This window comes from Ambystoma mexicanum, chromosome 6q (assembly GCF_040938575.1).
Source record: "Ambystoma mexicanum isolate Mex_15411 chromosome 6q, UKY_AmexF1_1, whole genome shotgun sequence".
In the NCBI taxonomy this organism is placed as follows: Eukaryota; Metazoa; Chordata; class Amphibia; order Caudata; family Ambystomatidae; genus Ambystoma; species Ambystoma mexicanum.
Genome location: NC_090937.1, coordinates 87,688,169 through 87,707,663, shown reverse-complemented (window position 1 = coordinate 87,707,663; position 19,495 = coordinate 87,688,169).

Here is a 19,495-nt window from a genome sequence, read left to right as displayed (position 1 = left end):
GCACACAATGCTATGTTTCTGCATTAGTAGCTTAGTATACTAGATAGAACCCCATAATAGAATGCTATTTATATCAATGCATCATTCAAAGCACTAATTTGGGTAAGATATTTATTGCAATGATCCTTGACAATTTTTTCGCAACATTATAATAAGAATCCCTTGTACACATATTTCATGAAAAGTACATACACATGTGATGTCATCAGTGATGTCATCAATGACATTTGTGATGTCATCTTTGATGTCCTGGGTGTTAGTCTTAGCCGTGCACGGTGGTGGCGCGACTTATGGTTGCTTAGCTTACCATAACTAGCGAATTTCAGGGTTTTTTTCGGTTTTACTTGGAACCATAACGTCCCTTTAACAAAGTTTTTTTATTAGCACGCAAACAATATACAAAGATGGAGTGCAAAAAGCAATTTCTCAGAGATGGCTGTACACAGAATGTTGCAAACTAACAATTTATGGTCGTTTACAGTGAAGGTCAGCTGCTTCAATTTTTTGCTTGCGTGCCGGAGAGGCCCACGACTCGCACTATAAGGTTCTATTATTTTTTGACCGTGACAGACAGGGATCGTGCTAAAAGACTTCTTTTCAAGGAGTGTTGCAAAAACATAAGACACGATAAGGATGAAATTTCTGAAACGAAAACACTTTTATATATTATATCACTATGAGAAAGATCGTTGGCACAGATGTCGTATTTTGGGACTGCACTACGCTTAGACAATGGAAAATGCCAATATAATGTAAGTAACCCTTTAGATTATTTTATACCGGAATATAATAACAATAGCGTGGCGTTAAAGCCCGGTTAAGTTGTACTTGTTCGTTTAATTTGGCATAGTGTTTTCTACCGCGCACTATCACCACCGAATTGGTCCCCTGTCACTTAGAGGGCTCTGAAAAAGGCAGAGGACAGAGGGTGGGTTAATGGGAATGAGTTAACATACTCCGTTGCACTATCCTCGCTAGCAAATAGTTTCACGCCCTAATAAATAAAATGAATATTTTTAATGAAGATCGGCTGGTGAGACTAATTTATGTTTTTTAAAACAGGTATGTCCTCCCGAACTGTCCATGCCACGATTTTCAGACCCCGGCTGACGGATTTTTCAACTGCCAGTTGTAGCTACTTCTAAACAACTTCATGACCCTCACCATTTTATGGGACAATCGCCAAGGACCAAGATGCCCTTATGCGGTACTAGCGGCTAGAAGCAACATACCAACCATTATGGTGGTCTAATGCCTCGTTGTTGGAACAGCCTTCCAATTATCAGTGCCACCATAGTGGAACAGTGCGTGACTCAAGATGAACTTTTGCAGATCGACAGCAAAGACAAATGCAAATCGCTGAATATTCTCTAAACATTTGATGTCAAATAAAAGTACTTTACGAAATGTACAATTTTGCTGTTTGCTTTGAAATCACAGTTTCATATTCCCAATTGTGGCGCACTGTGTTGTGAGATGATCTGTGTTGTTTTCCGGGTTCTGTGTAAAGTCGCGTAGGAACCGCAAAGGAACAGCGCGTGACTCAAGATGAACTTTTGTGGATCGACAGCAAAGACAAATGCAAATCGCTGAATATTCTCTAAACATTTGATGTCAAATAAAAGTACTTTACGAAATGTACAATCTTGCAGTTTGCTTTTAAATCACAGTTCCATATTCCGAATTGTTGCGCGCTGTGTTGTGAGATGATCTGTGTTGTTTTCTGGGTTCTGTGTAAAGTTGCGTAGGACTGGAGACGACTGGGCGCGTTTGGCTACGCACCCTGTACCGTCACGGAGAGAGACAGGGAATATGAATGCTTTGATAATGTCAGGCTTAGGGGCGGGAGATATGATTCAGTGTCGCAAAAGCAGGTCAGCCAGGTCGATGGGGCAAGTGATAGGATTATCACATAATGTCGACGCACAGCAGCCTGATTTATCGTTTGTTTAGTGGACAAAAAGTTGGGTAATGGCCATAGGAAATTGTAATGTCAACGGACATAAGGTGGGTTCTTAGAACACTTTCAACCTGACAACGAACAATACGAACAGCGTTCTCAGAACACCTCCATTTTGTTTAATTGCAAACATTACCTCCACGTCCACTCTTCCTCGTCCCAGTACTTTCTTCATGAGGCCCCTGCCTCCGAAACAGGACCTTCTTCTATTTCTTTAAATTTCTATAACTCCTCCCCCACATCCATATCACTCAGTTTCATATTACCAAGCCGGAGCATGGGACCTTCCCCGCAGGGAGGATGAGGAGGGTATGCAGTACTGTGACGAGGAAGAGTAGGACTAGGAGTAATGAAGATTACCGGTAAGTAATCAGAGCATTTCAGGACACCGCGAGTGTTCTTAGAACACATTCAACTTGCCAGAGTACAATACGGACAGCGTCCTCAGGACACTGCCATTTTGTTTATGTACGAACATTTAAGGACACCGCGAGTGTTCTTAGCTCAATTTTAGCTTGCTTGCGAACAAAATGGACACATACTCCGTCCTCAGAACACCCCACCATTTAGTTTATATAGAACATTTCAGAACAGCCGTGTTGCCCGCAGACAAATCGAACACAACAAAAGTGTCTAGCATATAAAAAAAACAGAACATTGAACCTATCTCATACTCCCCCCACCCTCCCCAAACACTCTTACACACCAACACACTCCACTAAATACAATTTTTAATCCAAGTTTCACCGTGCTGTCCGCGGTCGTCCGCGAATGCAAGATGGCAAGCGCCACAGAAAATCTGACGCGCTTCACGCACCACGCCGCCCAATCAGCGAACACGTCGGGTGTCTGCAAACATCGCGCAAGCCGCTCGGCCAATCAGGGCACTGTCCGCGGAGCGAACAGAGATATCACTAATTTTTTTCCCTTACATTTTGGTCATTTAAAAAAAAACTACTGGACGGATTTACACCAAATTTGGTGTAAATCCGTCCAGCGGTTTGGGCTGTAGGCGTGCGCAAAGTTTTTTCCCATTATGTCTATGGGGAAAAACAAAAATTTTGGGACCCCCTGTAACTTTGCCCCCCCCCCGGGACCAAACCTCTCCAAACTCTTCAAAAGATTCAGAGTGGGCCATATACTTTGTTTGCAAAGTTTGGTGAGGATTCGTCCAGAGGGAGCGAAGTTATAAGCCACCCAAAAAATGATCTTCCTATGGAAACACCAACTTAACCATAACTACATGGACGCTACCGCGTCCATCAATTCTGGATCATAGACAGGGGAAATGTGTTTATGTAACTCTGATGGCAACCAAAACAATTAAACTAATTATAGCAGCACTAAAATATACTTTAACATTTACTTCATACTTGATCAAAATATAGTCCTATTCTAACCAATATATTTGCTGCACTTTTCCACCAAATTTGCTGTTGCTTTTGTCAATTTTGTCTTTTTGTCTGTGTAGTGCTGTTTTTGTTTTGTTTTGATTTCTTTTGGCAACAAAGAAAGCGGCTAGGATAGTTTGGTGTGTTAAAGCAGCGGTGATCCTGAATTAATCTGAGTGGCTTGCAGGACGAACATGATTCAGCCTTTCATTCTTCAAAGGGTAATTTCAGAAGTATCACATTTTTACTACAAAGCAATATATTTAAAACATAGACAGCTGTGCAAACGTACAAGGAAAGCTCCACCATACATTGAACTGTAGCCCTCTGGTTACTTTGAGAGTGAGCTTTGCAAGATCATCCTGTCTCCACTCCCTCGTCCAGTTGTGTTCATCCTGAAGGTTCCAGCGTAGAGTTTATACCCATTTCTTTAAAAAAGGCTATTCTGACATGGCCCCTTCTACCGAGCGCTGCCAGTATTCCTCTTGCCCTGCATTCAAATGCTGCTAGAAGGGATTAAACAGCAATTATGGCCTTGACCAATTTCTGAGTAAACATCGGTCTGCAATCACTTGTGCTGATGGAAAGGTGTTGCGTCTCAGCCTGGTCTGTTCCTTTGTCACCTTGGCAGTACCGAGACCAGCTGTTAATATGTTTGTCAAAAGAGCAAAAGGCTCATTTTGAGAAACTTGCGTGTGAAGGGGCTTTATATTTATGAGAGCCAAAGCACATATCCAAACCCCTTTCATATATTAACTAGACAAAAAGGCCCTAAATGCACACTCTCATTACAGAATTGCTGTATGTCAGAGTTGAACCTACTGCAACGAGCACAAACAAATGATAAACGCTTTAACGGAAACATTTCAGAGGAATAGTCTGATGTTTTGCAGTTTAAAAAGCAATTTAATCACTACTACCTGATAGTTTATTTTTTGTTGTTGTTGGGGTGTGAGGCGGAATGCCATGTATGGTATTTATGTTAGGGGGTGGCAAGTCCCAAGTAGGAAGTTTGTGGGGGTGTTGGGGAGGCAGATTGCCAGTACTGGGGGCTTGTACTATATGCCGGCAGAGTGTCAACAATGGTGTCTTTGGTTCCAAGACTAACATGCTAATTTTGCCGGTTCAGCCCACGTTTGCCACTTGGAGACAAGCCAGACTCTAAGACTTGGCCCTGACTTGGCTCTTCCCAGGAATTCTCTGGCTCTCCCAACTCTACAACCTACAAACTCCACCCACAGAGCATAACTCTCTGACTCTTTCTAATACAGAGTCCTCACGCCTATCTTTACACGCTGTCACACACTGGCCCACTTTGGGACTGGAGAGATTACCCAACATAAATTCCATCGAGAAGCCGGTTAGGTGGGTGCATATTACTCTGCCTGACATAACCAAACCCTGCTAGTCTCCACTACCTATTGTGAATTCTTCATGTTTCTCCATGGGCATGTCCCATAGGAACAAATGCTGCTCACTTTTCATTTATCCTCGCCACTCCTTCTCGTCAATACACAAACTGCATCTTATCATTCCTGATAAAATATCAGATAATGTTAAACGCAGGACTCAAGTCCGTAAAAAAAGAAAAGGGGGGACTATGACGTACACAATGGGAAGTGACATGACAGTAACTGAATATATCCTAAATTGAAATATAGTAGCGGGTCAGTTGGCACTGCAAGCTAAGTGCTCGCCCCTGATATGTGTGTGCAGCCTGCTGTGGCAGGTTTGAAACCCGGCAGGGTCAGCCTTTCGTCCTTCCGAGGTCGATAAAATGAGTACCACCCTGTGGGATAATAATGTCTTCTGTTCTTTGAGCGCTCTGAGACCTATGGGTGTGTACTGCTATATAAGAAATACATTATGATTATATTATTATTTTTAAATAATGCACATTTCTTTCAGTTTGTCTTTCCCAACTGAAGAAAGTGCACATTGCAAATAAACATTTGCCAAAAGAAAAGATTTTTCTGTTTTGTTGATGGCTAAGTATACAAGGTGAGCCCCTTTTATGTCTACGAATCTGTAACAAAACATGCCCTAAAGAGCAGATTACAATATAACATTATTTACAGCTGCGTGATAGCAATTTGTCTGGTCTTGTGGCTAAGTGTCTGGTCTAATTCTATTCAGTTTTGCAAACTGAAGTCTAGATTAAACAAAGGGGAGTCTGTGAGTCTCTCTACCAGCACAAACACAGCCCATTGACCTGTTCTTGGGTTGATGGTCCCTGTGAGAGTCTTGGGGCCTGATTCATGGAACATTTTCCTATCGGATCGCGCCAATATAAAACACTTCCATGAATCAGGCCCCAAGTCTTTAGCTCACTGTCCCAGGGGCCATCCACCCAGGAACAGGTCAATAGGCTGTGTTCGTGCTGGTAGAGAGACTCCCAGAACCCCCATTGTTTTGCATATTAAGTAACTTTGGGTCTCACTCTAAGTTACATGGGGAATCCAGACATGGACCCCTTGATCACTGTTCTCGGAGAGGCACAGCTCCACCTCACTGATGATGCCCAGCAAGGCTGAAACACGTCTATGGGGTTGCTGTTGGTACTCCTGTTCAGAGGAGAATTTCCTAGTATTTCGGTGCTGGACTGCCCCTGGGCAGGACAAAGACTGATATGCAGGGATATTTCTTCTCTGTGAAAGGGACAGTGAGCTAAATACTTGGTTGAGACTCTCCCAGGGGCCATCCACCCAAGAACAGGTCAATGGGCTGTGTTTGTGCGGGTCGAGAGACTCCCAGAACCCCCATTGTTTTGCATATTAAGTACGTAAGTTTGGGTCTCACCCTAAATTACCAGGGGAATCCAGACGTGGACCCCTTGCTCACTGTTCTCAGAGAGGCACAGCTCCACCTCACTGATGATGCCCAACAAGGCTGAAACACTTGTATGGGGTTGCTGTTTGTACTCTTTTTCAGAGGAGAATTTCCTAGCATTTCGGTGCTGGACTGCTCCTGGGTAGGACAAAGACTAATATGTGGGGATATTTCTTCTCTGTGAAAGGGACAGTGAGCTAAACACTTGGTTGAGACTCTCCCAGGGGCCATCCACCCAAGAACAGGTCCATGGGATGTGTTCGTGCTGGCACAGAGACTCCCAGAACTCCAATTTTTTTGCATATTAAGTAACTTTGGGTCTCACCCTAAGTTACCAAGGGAATCCAGACATGGACCCCTTGCTCACTGTTCTCAGAGAGGCACGTCTCCACCTCACTGATGATGCCCAACAAGGGTGAAACATGTGTATGTGGTTGCTGTTCGTACTCTTGTGCAGAGGAGAATTGCCTAGCATTTCGGTGCTGGACTGCCCCTGAGCAGGACAAAGACTGATATGCAGGGATATTTCTTCTCTGTGAAAGGGACAGTGAGCTAAAGACTTGGTTGATACTCTCCCAGGGGCCATCCACCCAAGAACAGGTCAATGGGCTGTGTTCATGCTGGTAGAGAGACTCCCAGAATCCCCATTGTTTTGAAGTCTATATTAGTTCTGTTTCCATTGTATTCAAATGAGAATGACTTCGGAGCCAAATAGCTTTTTTCAGCCGGAATTCGACAAATACTTACTTGAAGCAGAAGTTTGGTACACCCATAATGCATATATATGTTTTTTAAGTGCATGTGTGCATGTTAAAATAGGATGTGTCCATGTGTTTGTTTGGTGGGGTATTCAAGGCCTTCATGAAATATAATTACAGTAGAAATGCCAGCATATACTGTGTCCTTGACATCAAAGTGTTTTAACATGGGAATGCTGGCATGTATTGTGACTGCGGTATCATAAAAGTGACATACAGTGGCACATTCGGCATCATTGTGGGATCAATTTCTTGAAAGTTATTTACAGAGGCTATGCTGCCATATATTGGCACGCTTCATGAAAGTAATCTCAAGTGATAATGCTGGTTTATATTGAGGGTGCAGCTTCGGAAAGATGATTTGCAGTGGCAATGCTGGAAAATACTGTGGGTGCAGTTTCATCAATGTGATGTGCAGTGGCAATGCTGGCATACGGTGTGGACACAGGCATCATTGAAATGGTGTGAAATACCCCATGTATTAATGGTAACAGGGCATCTATTGGATTATTAACTGTGTTATCCTCGAGAAATAGTCTTAAATTGTACGACTTTTTACCGCACTGTTCTAAAAATGGTGCTCCAAAAATCTCAATGTAGACACATTATATCAAAATAATTCTTGTGGGAGAACCCACCATGAATATCCATAAATTGCTTACGTCGCTATCACTATGCTCACTTAATTTGGGGGAGATGTTAGGGACCCTTTTCTGAAAACATTCACTATCTGCCACAGACCTTAAATTGTTTAAAATGCTGGTTCCCCTTCAAGAGATACACCAGCCCTCCATTTGTGGGCATGAAAGGCTGCCTCTGCCACTGCCTTACAGGAAGAATTGGCTTCTCCTCACAGCTTCTCTTTTCTAAAATTCTGTATGGTTCTCCAACTCAGGGAGACAGAATTGGGAGCCTCACATCTAAAACCTAAGCCTGTTTAAACCATTATGTATGATTCATGGTTACAAACACTGACATGTTTAGGGTGAGTTTTGTGAAAAATGAGCAACAAACACACTGTGCAATAAGTACTAAGAGAGTCAAGCAATCAATCATATTATCAAGGATATTGTTGTCAAATATGAAATTCTGTGGTCATTGTTAGGTTCCCAAAATGCTCTAGTTTTAAGCAAAGCAGGCAGGAACCATCATTGGCGTGATTTGTCTACTTCCCTATTCTCATAGGAGCCATGTGAAAGAGTACAAAAGGAATGTACAAGGCTCCATCTTGGATGGATAATCTTCAATTAGAAAATAATGTGTGTGGTTATTTTAGGTTTTACTAATATGCCTTGATCAGTAAATCTAATGTCCTTATTATAACTATATATAGACTGGAATTTATCATTAGAAAGCAACATTGTAAAATGTTAAAAAGAGACAGTTTACAATGTTAGTAGCCTACTTTGGGGAATGCCTCTGTCACTTCTCTCATTCTACTTTTACTCATAAGAGCACCACCCCCCACTTCAAGACATTCATGTTTGTTTTTTTATTCTATGGTTACCCGCATTGTCTCTCGCAAACTTGTACATGGTAACATGACTCTTTCCCAGAGAGAAAGAGAGCGAGACAAAGACCGAATGAGACAGCTCCAGACTAGCATGTGATCTGCCGAGTACAGCTGAGATGCACGACACCATTTCTTGCTGTGCCTGATCCCTCTTCCTCCTTGCTCTGAGCAACCTCGCTTCAGCCCTAGCTTTCTCCTCCTCTCTTGGCACAGAAAAAGAACAGGTGTTCATGCACCTGCGAGAGCTCCAGACCGCTTACAAAAAGGAAACTGGAGACAAGGAAAGTGAGAGAAAGAGAGAGCAATCAGAAAAGTGCATAAAGAGGGCGAGGGACACATGCAGGCTGAAATGGAGGGTCCCAGAAATGGACAGTGAGACAAAGAGGGAGGGACACAACCAGAGGCTCAGGACAGAACCAGAGAGGTATAAACACTGGCACAAATAGAGAAGGACACAAGCAATGACATGGGTGCAACCAGACAGCGGCACACATAGTGTCTCTCAATGTCCACCTTTCTTGAAAAGTGGCAAGCTAAAATTAAAACCAATGAGGTATTTCTTTTGTGAGGACGAAGACAATTGTTAATTATTTCTGCTCACCACTAATTGGTTGGTACAGCAACAAGACAGTAAGAGGGAGAGAGCAGAGTGAGCACTTTCCAGCCGATTCTCACCCACAGAGAGAAAGAGAGAGAGAGACGAAGGCAAGGGGAATCCGAGAGACGAGAGACACATAAGACGCACAGAGAGAGCGCGCACTGGGTCAGCGTGTGCCTCAGGTACAGCTAGTGAATGAGAAACTTGGTGTTTGAAAAAGAGAGGGAGAGCCAAATTCCCATAAAAAGATAAAAACCAGATAGCCGACACCATAGGAAAAGGGACTTAGTCCCTTTTCCATTTCTATGGCGGCTGCAGCGGAAGGAGCGACAGGACTGGAGCACAAATCTTCGGTCAAGTGGGTTAGTGGGGAGATTTGTGAGGGGAGTGGGAAAGAGTATGTTTTGCTCAGGGAGGTCAGGAGGAGAGGGAGGATTTGGGGAGGCAACGAGGAGATTTCTCCTGTTGCTGCTGCACTATCAAGATGGCGCTACCATGGGAAGGGCCACGGCTTGCTGGAAACAGCGGGCGGTACACAGTGTGTTAATGCCCGCTGTTCTAGCCAACTGATTGTCTGAGTGCCCTTCCCCGGGTGCACATTGCAAATATTCCACCCATGGCATCCAGATAAACCCTGATCTGCCCAGAAGTCGCATATACGTCATAGCTGAAAGCTAGCCATCTGTAACTGTATTTTGTGTATACCGCTTACTGCGTCCCTTTTCCACCCCCTGCACTGTGCCCTGCAGGCTGATCGTGTTGCCTTTGCTAGTACCGTGTGCGTCACATATTCCCCTTGTTACTGTGTCTGGTTTTCCTCAGTGCACATGGGCCCTTGTCATGGAACAATCTTTATTTACGACTGCTGCGCGTTCACTTTTCAAAGCAGGAATTTGCTAAGAGACTTGAATGCTTAAGGGGAATGAATGAGGGGAAAGTGTTTTCGAGAGAAACTGAGCAAAAGAGCATGGCGGGTTTAACTAGTGGACACGGCAAGATTGCTGTGATGACTTTCCAACAGAACAGCTGCAATAAAAAGAGTAATACCACAGAAACTACTAGCAGGAACGTGTCTGGAAAAAACAATGCTGTTAGCAAAAAATGGCAAAGGGAGATAATTTGATCCACTGGTTTCTATTACTGCACAAACGTCTCTGGAAGACATATTGACATGATTTTCTATCACACTATGTCACACAATGTCAGAAAGTGTAAGTTTAGAGGGGACCCCATTCAAGTAGTACATGGTTATGCATATCCCATTAAAAGGCCAAAACCTTATTAAGCAATATGACCCGATTTGCGGGGGGCATGCCCCGGGGCCCATAGTTATAGGCCCAAGCAAAGCGAGGGCCTTAACGAAGGCCCCGGGGCATTCCCTGAGTCGCTGATGCCCCCGCCGCGAGGGTCATATTGCTATTAGTACCCCGGCCCGCATAATGTGCGTGACCGGGGCACTAAAAGCATTTTTTTCTGTCCTGAAACAGTGTTTCGGGACAGAAAAAAAAAGAAACGACCAAGAAAATGGCTGCCATGCAAAGGGAAAACGGTGTCCGTTTTCCCTTTCCATGGCGGCCATCGGGAGCGGACGCGCTGGGAACAAAAGTGTTCCCAGCGCGTCCGCTCCCGAAAAAGAAAAAGAAGCAGAAGGTAAGTGGGTTTGGGAGGGAGGGGAAGAAAAAAAAAAAAAAAAAAACCATACCTGCGTCCCCGGCAGGGGACGATGGAAGCTTCCAGTCGTTTGGAGGCACGGAGCGGGGATGGCCCCGCTGCGAGTCTCCACACCTTTGGAGGATGCTATCGTCCCCCACCGGGGACGAAGGAGCAAGCAGGTAAGTGGGGTGGGGAGGGGAGGGAGGGAAGGGAAGAACAAAAAGGACAAGGACAAGGCGGCTGGAATCCCGGCCGAGGATTCTCGGCCGGGTAAGGACCCGGCAAGAGCCAATCAGAATGCAACACACATGATGTTGCATTCTGAAGGGTCGACACTCACAAGGAATCAAGTTTTTCCGAACTTAAGTCATGTCTGGTTTAGCTTGTAACACCCTTTGGCCATAAGCATCACCTGAAAGCCAGATCACAAAGGTTGTGAGTGAACTGCTGTGTGACGTGTGCCAGAAGTGAACATGGAGTAAGTTACTGAGCCCACTTTACGCAGGTTTTGCTGATGGTCTTGGCTGAGCAGCATGGGACAAAGCAGCCTGCGTCGGAACAGATTTAAGTGACACAAAAGTACTGTTCCCACCATTAAAAAATGCTTCTTGTCTGTTACACAGCAAATTACATTTCTACATTCTCCACATTCCCCTCTAATTTGTAAGACAACACTTTAAATTCCACAGTTCACACACCACCTTTCCACCAAGAACATCCATGTGTAAATTAAGCAACGTGAGATAGGTCTTTACAGATAGGGAGGCAGCTTTTGTGCCTCTGTTCTGTTACCTGTTGGAGTGTTCTTGTTTTCAGGTATAATACCCATTGGCAAATCTGCTGACTCACCCCTTGCTGTACCCACGCCACATGATTGGCTGCACTGACTGTATGAGTTCCGTATGTGTAGTGTGGGTTCCATCGATGTAAGTTTCTTCTCCCTTTAAGCATGGACAGTGATTCAAAGAATACTATTCTTTTGAGCGACCTCATTATGAGGACCCAGCTGCCAGGGTTGCTGGCATGATGAAAATGCTGACTTTGCTAGGTATGCGGTACAGGGCAGACTCTTAGTGGCGTATATGTTAATGTTAATGTTAAAGGATATTTGTACCACGCACTATCACCACCGGAGTGGTCCGCTGGCTGCAGAATTAATGCAGGGCTAGCATTTGTAGATGAGGAAGTCCAGCTTGCCATGCACAGAGAGAAGGCAGCATGTAGCCCTCAAGGTTTCTTGCTGAGTCTGGACACTTCAAGGAGGTTCATATCAGATGGAAGTGCCGGGTGCACTGAACAGCAACAATGGAAAAGTGAGGACTGTCCTTGGGAGCAGGAGACAGCATTTGTCCAGGACTAGTAGCCATTTCAAGACTCAGTGCGCTCATTGTATTTAGCAGCTCCTCCTTCAGCTCCGACAATGCTATAACCCTGTGTACTTCGGAGGGGTTAGGTTGCTGTTTTGAAGTTTAGAAGGGAACACAAAAAGATTGCTTCCACTGGCACTTTTTATAACAGAGACCAAATCTCATTTTATGTATATTTGTGCCTAAAGATATCACATCAGATAACAATAAATTGTAGCTGCAGTGGTCCAAACTAACAATTAAAACAACTAACACAAATTATTTTTTTTTCAAATGCAATGTTTCCAAATATTTGTGAAGTGTGAAAGAAATGCAAGACAACGATTGAATACAGAATTTCAAAACTAGATATAATAATAAAAAGATGTGTTAAATCAAAAATGCATATTGGTCCATACAAGTTAATCACATATTTACTAAAAACATTACTGTAGACATGAAGCAGGGAAAAGTATTAAGCCAAGGAGATTACAGACATGAATGGTAAAACACATACATCCATCAATCCACAGTGAATACAACATTAAAAGTTAACCACATTCAATGGAAAGGATGCCCTTGAGCGTATCTCTTGTAAATCATAAAGATGAAATAAAAATGGCATTTTAAACCTCAAAGAAATACAGAAATAGGACGAATCACTTTCAGCGAGAAGAATGCTCCTGGGGGTTTCTCTTGAACTTCATATAGATGATTTAGAGAGTCTGTTCTGTGTGAGCTGGAGTTTGCTAAAGACATTCTGGCAGAGAAAAACATACGCGCCTTCAGCAGGACATAGATTCAGGGGCTTCAACCCTATGTGTATTGAGAATGTATTTATTGTTAATTTATAATGTGCTTAATACCAGCGAGTTGTTTCTAAGAGCGGGATCAGGATTCAAACCTGTGTTGCACTGTTGTTTTGCTTCCAAGACAAACGCTTGCCCCTGGGCTATCCTTCCTCCCATAGAATGAAACATATAAGATGTTTAAACAGATTAACTGCCTGATTCATGGAATTATTTGCGTGAAAAATGCAGATTTGCGCGCCTTTCTGCCCAAAAATCCCCATACTTCAAACAGGGATTTTCGGGCAGAAAGGCGCGCAAATCTGCGTTTTTCATGTAAATAATTCCATGAATCAGGCAGTTAGTGTTGTAAATCTTCTTTAAAAAAAGCTATCCTTCCTCCCCATAGAATGAAACATAAAAGTAGTTTGAACAGATTCACTTACAAAAAGGCTTCTATGGTATTTAATCAAATAAAATATAATGTCAAAACTTCATATTAGCATATTGGTATTGTCATTGACCGCCTCTCACCCAATCAGAATGTCCAAAATGCAATCATTCACTGCTGGTAATGACTGTAGTTTCAGCATTCTGTCTTCAAAAGTCAGCGTTCCTAATTAATGTTACTGCTAATGGTTGTTAAATGGCCTCTTGATGAATAATTATAAATAGGAAGGGTTTATCTAAAAAGATATATATGTTTTATTTATATTATTAGACATTTGTATGGCGCCTATACACAAGTGTTTCCAGGCTCCACAAGACAAGAAGGGGGTAGGGGTAACATGGGATATCATACGAAAAGCAGCAACAAGAGATAAAAGAAGGTTATATTGGCCTTGTGATAATCCTACCGTGCAAGTGCTTGAGGATAAGTGCAAGTGGAGGGGTGAAGGGAGACGTGCAATAGGGGGAAGACCCCACGGGAGGAGGAGCAAATGCTGTAGTAGGCCGAGGCGGCAAGTGACAGGGGAGAGGGGGCGAAGGGAGGTGAAGTGCAGTGGGCAGGCGAACTTGAAAGGGATAGTGTGGGAGAGGGAGCCCAAGGGCAAGTGCTGGCAAAGGATGCTGGTATGGACTGGTAGGGGGATGGTCTGGTCCCTGTATGACTCCAAAAGGGACCAGGCAACAGTCACAGCAGCAGGTGGAGAGCTTGACAAAGGAGGTGAAGATGAAAGGTGAAAAGGAAGGTCTTGAGAGGTTTCCGGAACATTTGAAGATCCAGCTCAAGTCTGATGAGGAGAGGGAGGCTGTCCCGGAGGGAGTCACCAGCCAAGAAGAGCAATCTACCACCCACACTCTGCTTGGAGAAACCTCTGACCTGCATAGAGTTGGAGCCAGAGGGGTGAAGGGTTCTGGCTAATTGGTATCTAGGGATGGAAAGCTGGATATAGAATGGTCCCAGGCCCCCAACAGCCTTGTGGATGATGCAGAGGGTTTTTAATTTGATTCTTGCAGTTACCTGGAGCCAGTGGAGATATGTTAGGGGTAGAGAGATGCGGTCCCTGAGATTGAGGCCAAGGATAAATCGTGCAGCCCTATTCTGGATTAGTTGGAGAGGGTGAAGGGAGGAAAGAGGATGGTTGAGGAAGGGGCTGTTGCAGTAGTCAGGTTTAGAGAGAACCAGGGCTCTGCAGACATTGAGCTTCTGGGGGAAGGTGGGGAAAGGTAGGATGCCCCTAAGGAGATGGAGCTGAAAGCTGGACTTCTTGGCAACGTCCGTATTGTGTGGAGAGAAGGGGAGAGTAGTCAAAGATGATGCTAAGGTTTTTTGCCTCACAAGTGGGTGTGGGAAGGTGACCCAAGGTGTCTGGCCAGAGAGTGAGGGGGAAGCTGGGAGCAGCAGTACTTATGAGGAGGATCTCAGTCTTGCTGGCATTGAGGAAGAGATTGTTGGCAGAGCACCATGCCTGTATAGTCAGAGAGTCAGGAATAAGGCAGGAAGAGGAGGAGGACGGAGTAGAGGAAGGCAGCTGGAAGGAGAGTTGTGTGTCGTCTGCGTAACACTGGAAGTGAGGAGAGTAGGTGGAGATCAGGTGAGCCAAAGGGGCCAGGTAGATGTTGAAGAATCATGACGATAGGATAGAGCCCTGAGGGACACCACAAGTAGAGAGTGCAGTGGAGGACAGAAACTGACCCATTTGAACTTGGGAGGGTCTGTTTGAGAGGAACAAGGTGAGCCATGCCAGTGCCCTGTCCATGGTGCCTAGGGTATCACAGAGACGGTTTATGAGGATGGAGTGATTGACAGTGTCAAAAGCAGAGGAGAGATCGAGGAGGATCAGCTCAGATGGAGAGTTAGAGTCCAGGTTGGAGAGTAAGTCTTCACAGGTATTCATGAAAGCTGTTTCCGTGCCTCTGGCTGCCCTGAAACCAGACTGGTGGTCATAGAGGCAGCCAGCCATTTCGGTGTGGAGGATCAGTTGGGGGATGACCAGCTTCTCCATGAGTTCGCCCAAGAAGGGAATGATAGAGATAGGTCCATAGTTAGCTGGACAAGAGACAGCTTTTTTAAGAGAGGGTGCACAAGGGAGTTTGTGAGACGTTGAGGGAAAGAGCCTGTGGCAAAAGAGTGGTTGCAGAGGTCAGCCAAGGCAGGAGCGAGAGTGTCAATGTTGTCCTTGATGGTTCTAAAGGAGCAGGGAAGCACCTTTTTATAGGAAACTTTCCTAGAGTGGACAACTCTAGTGATCCCATCTGGTGTAATGGGAGAGAGGGATGACAGTAAGGGGAGTGGAGGTGGGTCAGAAGAGGTGGGAGGGGGAGGGGTGTGGGAAGAGGGAGCAAATGACAGAGAGTACAGGATGTCAACAGTTTTGGAGGAAAGGTGGGGGGCCAGTGCAGAGCATAAGGCCTGGTGGGGGAGAGGAGAAGAGGACCCTGTAGTAGGATTGGCAAGTTCCTTGCATATTTTAAAGAGTTCAGCAGTGTTGTTAGTGGCTCCAGAGATGCAAGCTTGGACATGAGCTCTTTTTTTGGAGCAGATGGAGAGTCTGTACTGCCTTTGGAGTAGGTGGCAGGCCAGTTTGGCAGGGGATGAGCTAAATGTCTGCCACCTCCACTCTGCTGCTTTGCACTTTCGCTTCAAGGCGGCTCAGTCGGAGTCATACCAAGAGTTGTAATTGATGGCAGGCTTCATGCGAATACTCATAACAGGGGCAAGCATATCCAGGGTGTTAGTGATAGAGATATGCAGGTTTGTGAGGGGCAGAGTCGGGGGAGACTCCCAAAAAGAGTATGAGGGAGGGATGAAGGCGGAAGCAAAGGCAGAAACTGACACACGCTTCATATGTCGCATGACAGAGAAGGAGACTGGCAGTGCGGGAGAAGGATACTGGGGACAAGGGAGGTCGAGAAGGGAGGAGAGGAGGGAGTGGTCGGACCAGGATAGAGGTTTGGTGAGGGGTTTAGAGAGAGGAATGTCTGACGCGATGAGAGCATCAAAGGTGTGCCTTGCAGAGTGGGAAGGGCCAGAGGGAAGGATAGTGAGGGAATTGCAGAGGTCACAGAAGAGAGAGGTGGCCGCATAAGGGGAGTCTAGATGGATGTTGAAATCCCCAAGGAAGATACGTTTGGGGGCGGAGGAAAGAAGATAAGAGGAGAGGTCGGCCCATTCCAAGAGGAAAAGGGTGGATGGACCAGGGCGTCTGTAGATGGTAGCGAGAGTAACAGAGAAAGAAGGGGAGATAGACAGCTTGAAGACTAGACTTTCAAAGGAAGATTAGGATTCAGTTGGGATGATGGTGACAGGAACCCACTCAGGGAAGATCAGAGCCCCTCAACACCAGAGCGAAAGGGTCTGGGGATGGATATGATCTTATAGCCATCAGGAAGAAGAGTGTCAAAAGCAGTGACTGAGCTGGCCTTGAACCAGGTCTCAGTAAGGGCAAGGACGTCAAGGTCTTCAAGGAGTGAATTTGGAAGAAGCGAAGTGAGCCAAGAGCACTTCCCATCTAGTGCCGTCAGTAATGGGAGAGGCAGAGGAAGCGGAAAGGAGAGAGACCATATATGGGGTACATAGGTTAGTTGAAGCAATAGTAAAGAGAATGTCAGTGATAGTTCGTCTGGAGGAAACATTGATGTAGGTGTCTGCGATGGGCAGCCCAGGGTTGGCTCTTAGGAGTGCCTTTTTTAGTTTCTTCCTTCCAGACTTCGTGAGAGAGGGAGATTAGGAGATGGATAAACAGTTTGAGAAATAGGGGAGACAGAGAGCACCATGGGAGAAGGAAGAAGGAGTGGGGGAAGAAGTCAAAGGAGAGAGGGTGAGGGTCAGAGTCATTATGCAACGATAGAATCACGCCAGCTGGCAAAGCGGAAAGAAAAAAAAAGTATGCTGCAGGTGCCATGGTGTGTAGAACAGACAGGAATTGCAAATGTACCTAAGAGCGATTTTCAAAACAAAGCAATCAAAACACAAGGTGAAAATGGCTGCAGAGTTGTAAGTGCACCTAAATTCGATTTTTTGTTGAAATGCACTCTAAACACTCAACATGAAAATGGCTGCACAGATAGAGGGTACACTCAGAAACGTTTGGCTGGGCAAGGCACTTAGAATTATGAGAAACAAGGTGGTTGCTGATTAGTGCTACATTGAAGTAGTAGAAAGTTTGTGCATGAAGGAGCACGCTATAGTGTCAGCGACGGTAGTGTAAAGGAAAGGAGCTGAGAGTGTGCCTCCAGGTGGCTTACCAGGGGAGTTAGGGCTGAGAGGTCCCGCAGAAATGTTGCAGGGAGAGGTGCTCCCTGTTCCAGCATGCTAAGACATGCTCAGACAAGGCCTTGGGTGGGGGCCGGCTCACCTGATTGGGGCCTAAGGTGGAAGCAGTGCCAAATCAGTGAGGAGAAGTGAGGGGTGGTCGGGTACTCCGGTACGGGCAATTAGGAGGCGGCCATGTTGAAAAGGATGCCAACAAAGAAACTCAGAGGCATCATGGCATACACTTGTGAAAGAGCGGTGAACAAATCGACGCACCAGACCTCCGGACGACGCTGCGATGGGTGGAATAACGCATCTCAGATAACGAAAGCTTCTTTTTTTTTAAAAAAAAGAAAAAATTATTTTGTTGAAGTTCAATTGCGCATGGCGGTGTGTTCGAAATGAGGGGTTTCCAATTAACCCCTCAATCCCTTATGGGTTTAACTGAAAAAGCAGGCTGGCTGATGATGGCTCTTCGTGGATGGGGATGAGGACAAAGATCTTCTTCCTCGGGCTGCTGCAATGAAGTGAAATATTGCATGAATCATCTGCCATGTGATACACATTATGATAGTACAAGAAAGGAAAAAGCATCAACAAAATCTACCAAAGCATCGTCTCGGGAGGATAGCTCAGAGGCAACGTGCTCTCCTTGGAAGCAAGATGACACAGAGCAACATAGGTTCGATCCCCGGGTCCGCGCATAAATAACCGATCATATTATACCTTATTCTTAGTAAGAGCTCATGAAGACCATCGATCATCATGATTTTAGGAGATATAGTAAATGTTTGCGTTTTCATTCTAAAAAATATAGAACACATTATTGTATATTAGTGCTGACGGCAAACCTCAGATTGTTCCAGAAAATGGCAAATGTTCATCAAAAGACTCACCTAAGAGGCCCGAAAGTAACACTGTGCCCAACACGCCAATGCAGCAACACCCATACATGACGGGTAAGCCGCCATTTTAGTAGCGTATACATTATTGTCATCATCATATATGCAAAGTCGTAGCAGCGCCATTCAGTGGCGTAACAGGGGCCCCCGCAACCCCCGCGGTGCGGGGGCCCCACCAGTACATGTCCTGGGAAGGGGCCCCACTTGAAGACATTTTATTTTCTCAACAAAAAAAAACAAAGTTTTGTTTTGAATTCACTCTGCATTAATAAAGAAATTATTTCTGTAACAGAAATTATTTCTTTATGAAGGCAGAGTGACCACAAAAAGAAACTTTCTTTTTGAAGGCTGAGGGCTTCCCCCAACCCATGACATGGAAGACTGTAGGATGGAGGGCTCCATGTCATGTGGTGGAAGGGAGCCCTATGACTTCAAAAATAAATAGTTTTTCTTGACGTCACTCTGCCTTCATAAAGAAATTATTTCCATTATGGTTCGGTCCTTAACTGAATCATTTCTTAATGAAGTTAGAGTGACTTAAAAAATAACGATGGGGCTCATTCTGACCATATCGGCCCTGAAACAAAGTTGGTGGTAATCTTACCGGCACTGTTGTTTCCGCACCGGCATATTACAGATCTACCTGCTGGGGCCGCTGTGCCCGACAGGTGTGACCCTGTCGGGCACAGCACCCACGGTCGGCACACCCGTTAATAAAGCACTGTTAATAACGGTGCCGGTGCTTCCGTGTCCCCAATCCCTTGGAGTCCTATGGGACTCCACAGGAATGGGGATTACCGTAATTACCAGCGCCTGACTTCCCGGCCGCTGGACTTGGAAGAGCCCCGTGGCACTGGGAAATCAGGTGCCGGTAAGTTTTTACGCGTCTGGCGGCATCCTGCCGGTAACACCTGCACGGTTATCTCCAGACCCGTAATTAGCCCCAATTTGTTATTGGAGTAACAGGGCTCCCCTCAACCCCATGTGTGAGTGTATGGTGAAAGCGTGCACACAAATGTATGGGTCGCTGGGTGTGCGTGTGTGCATGTACAGTGAAA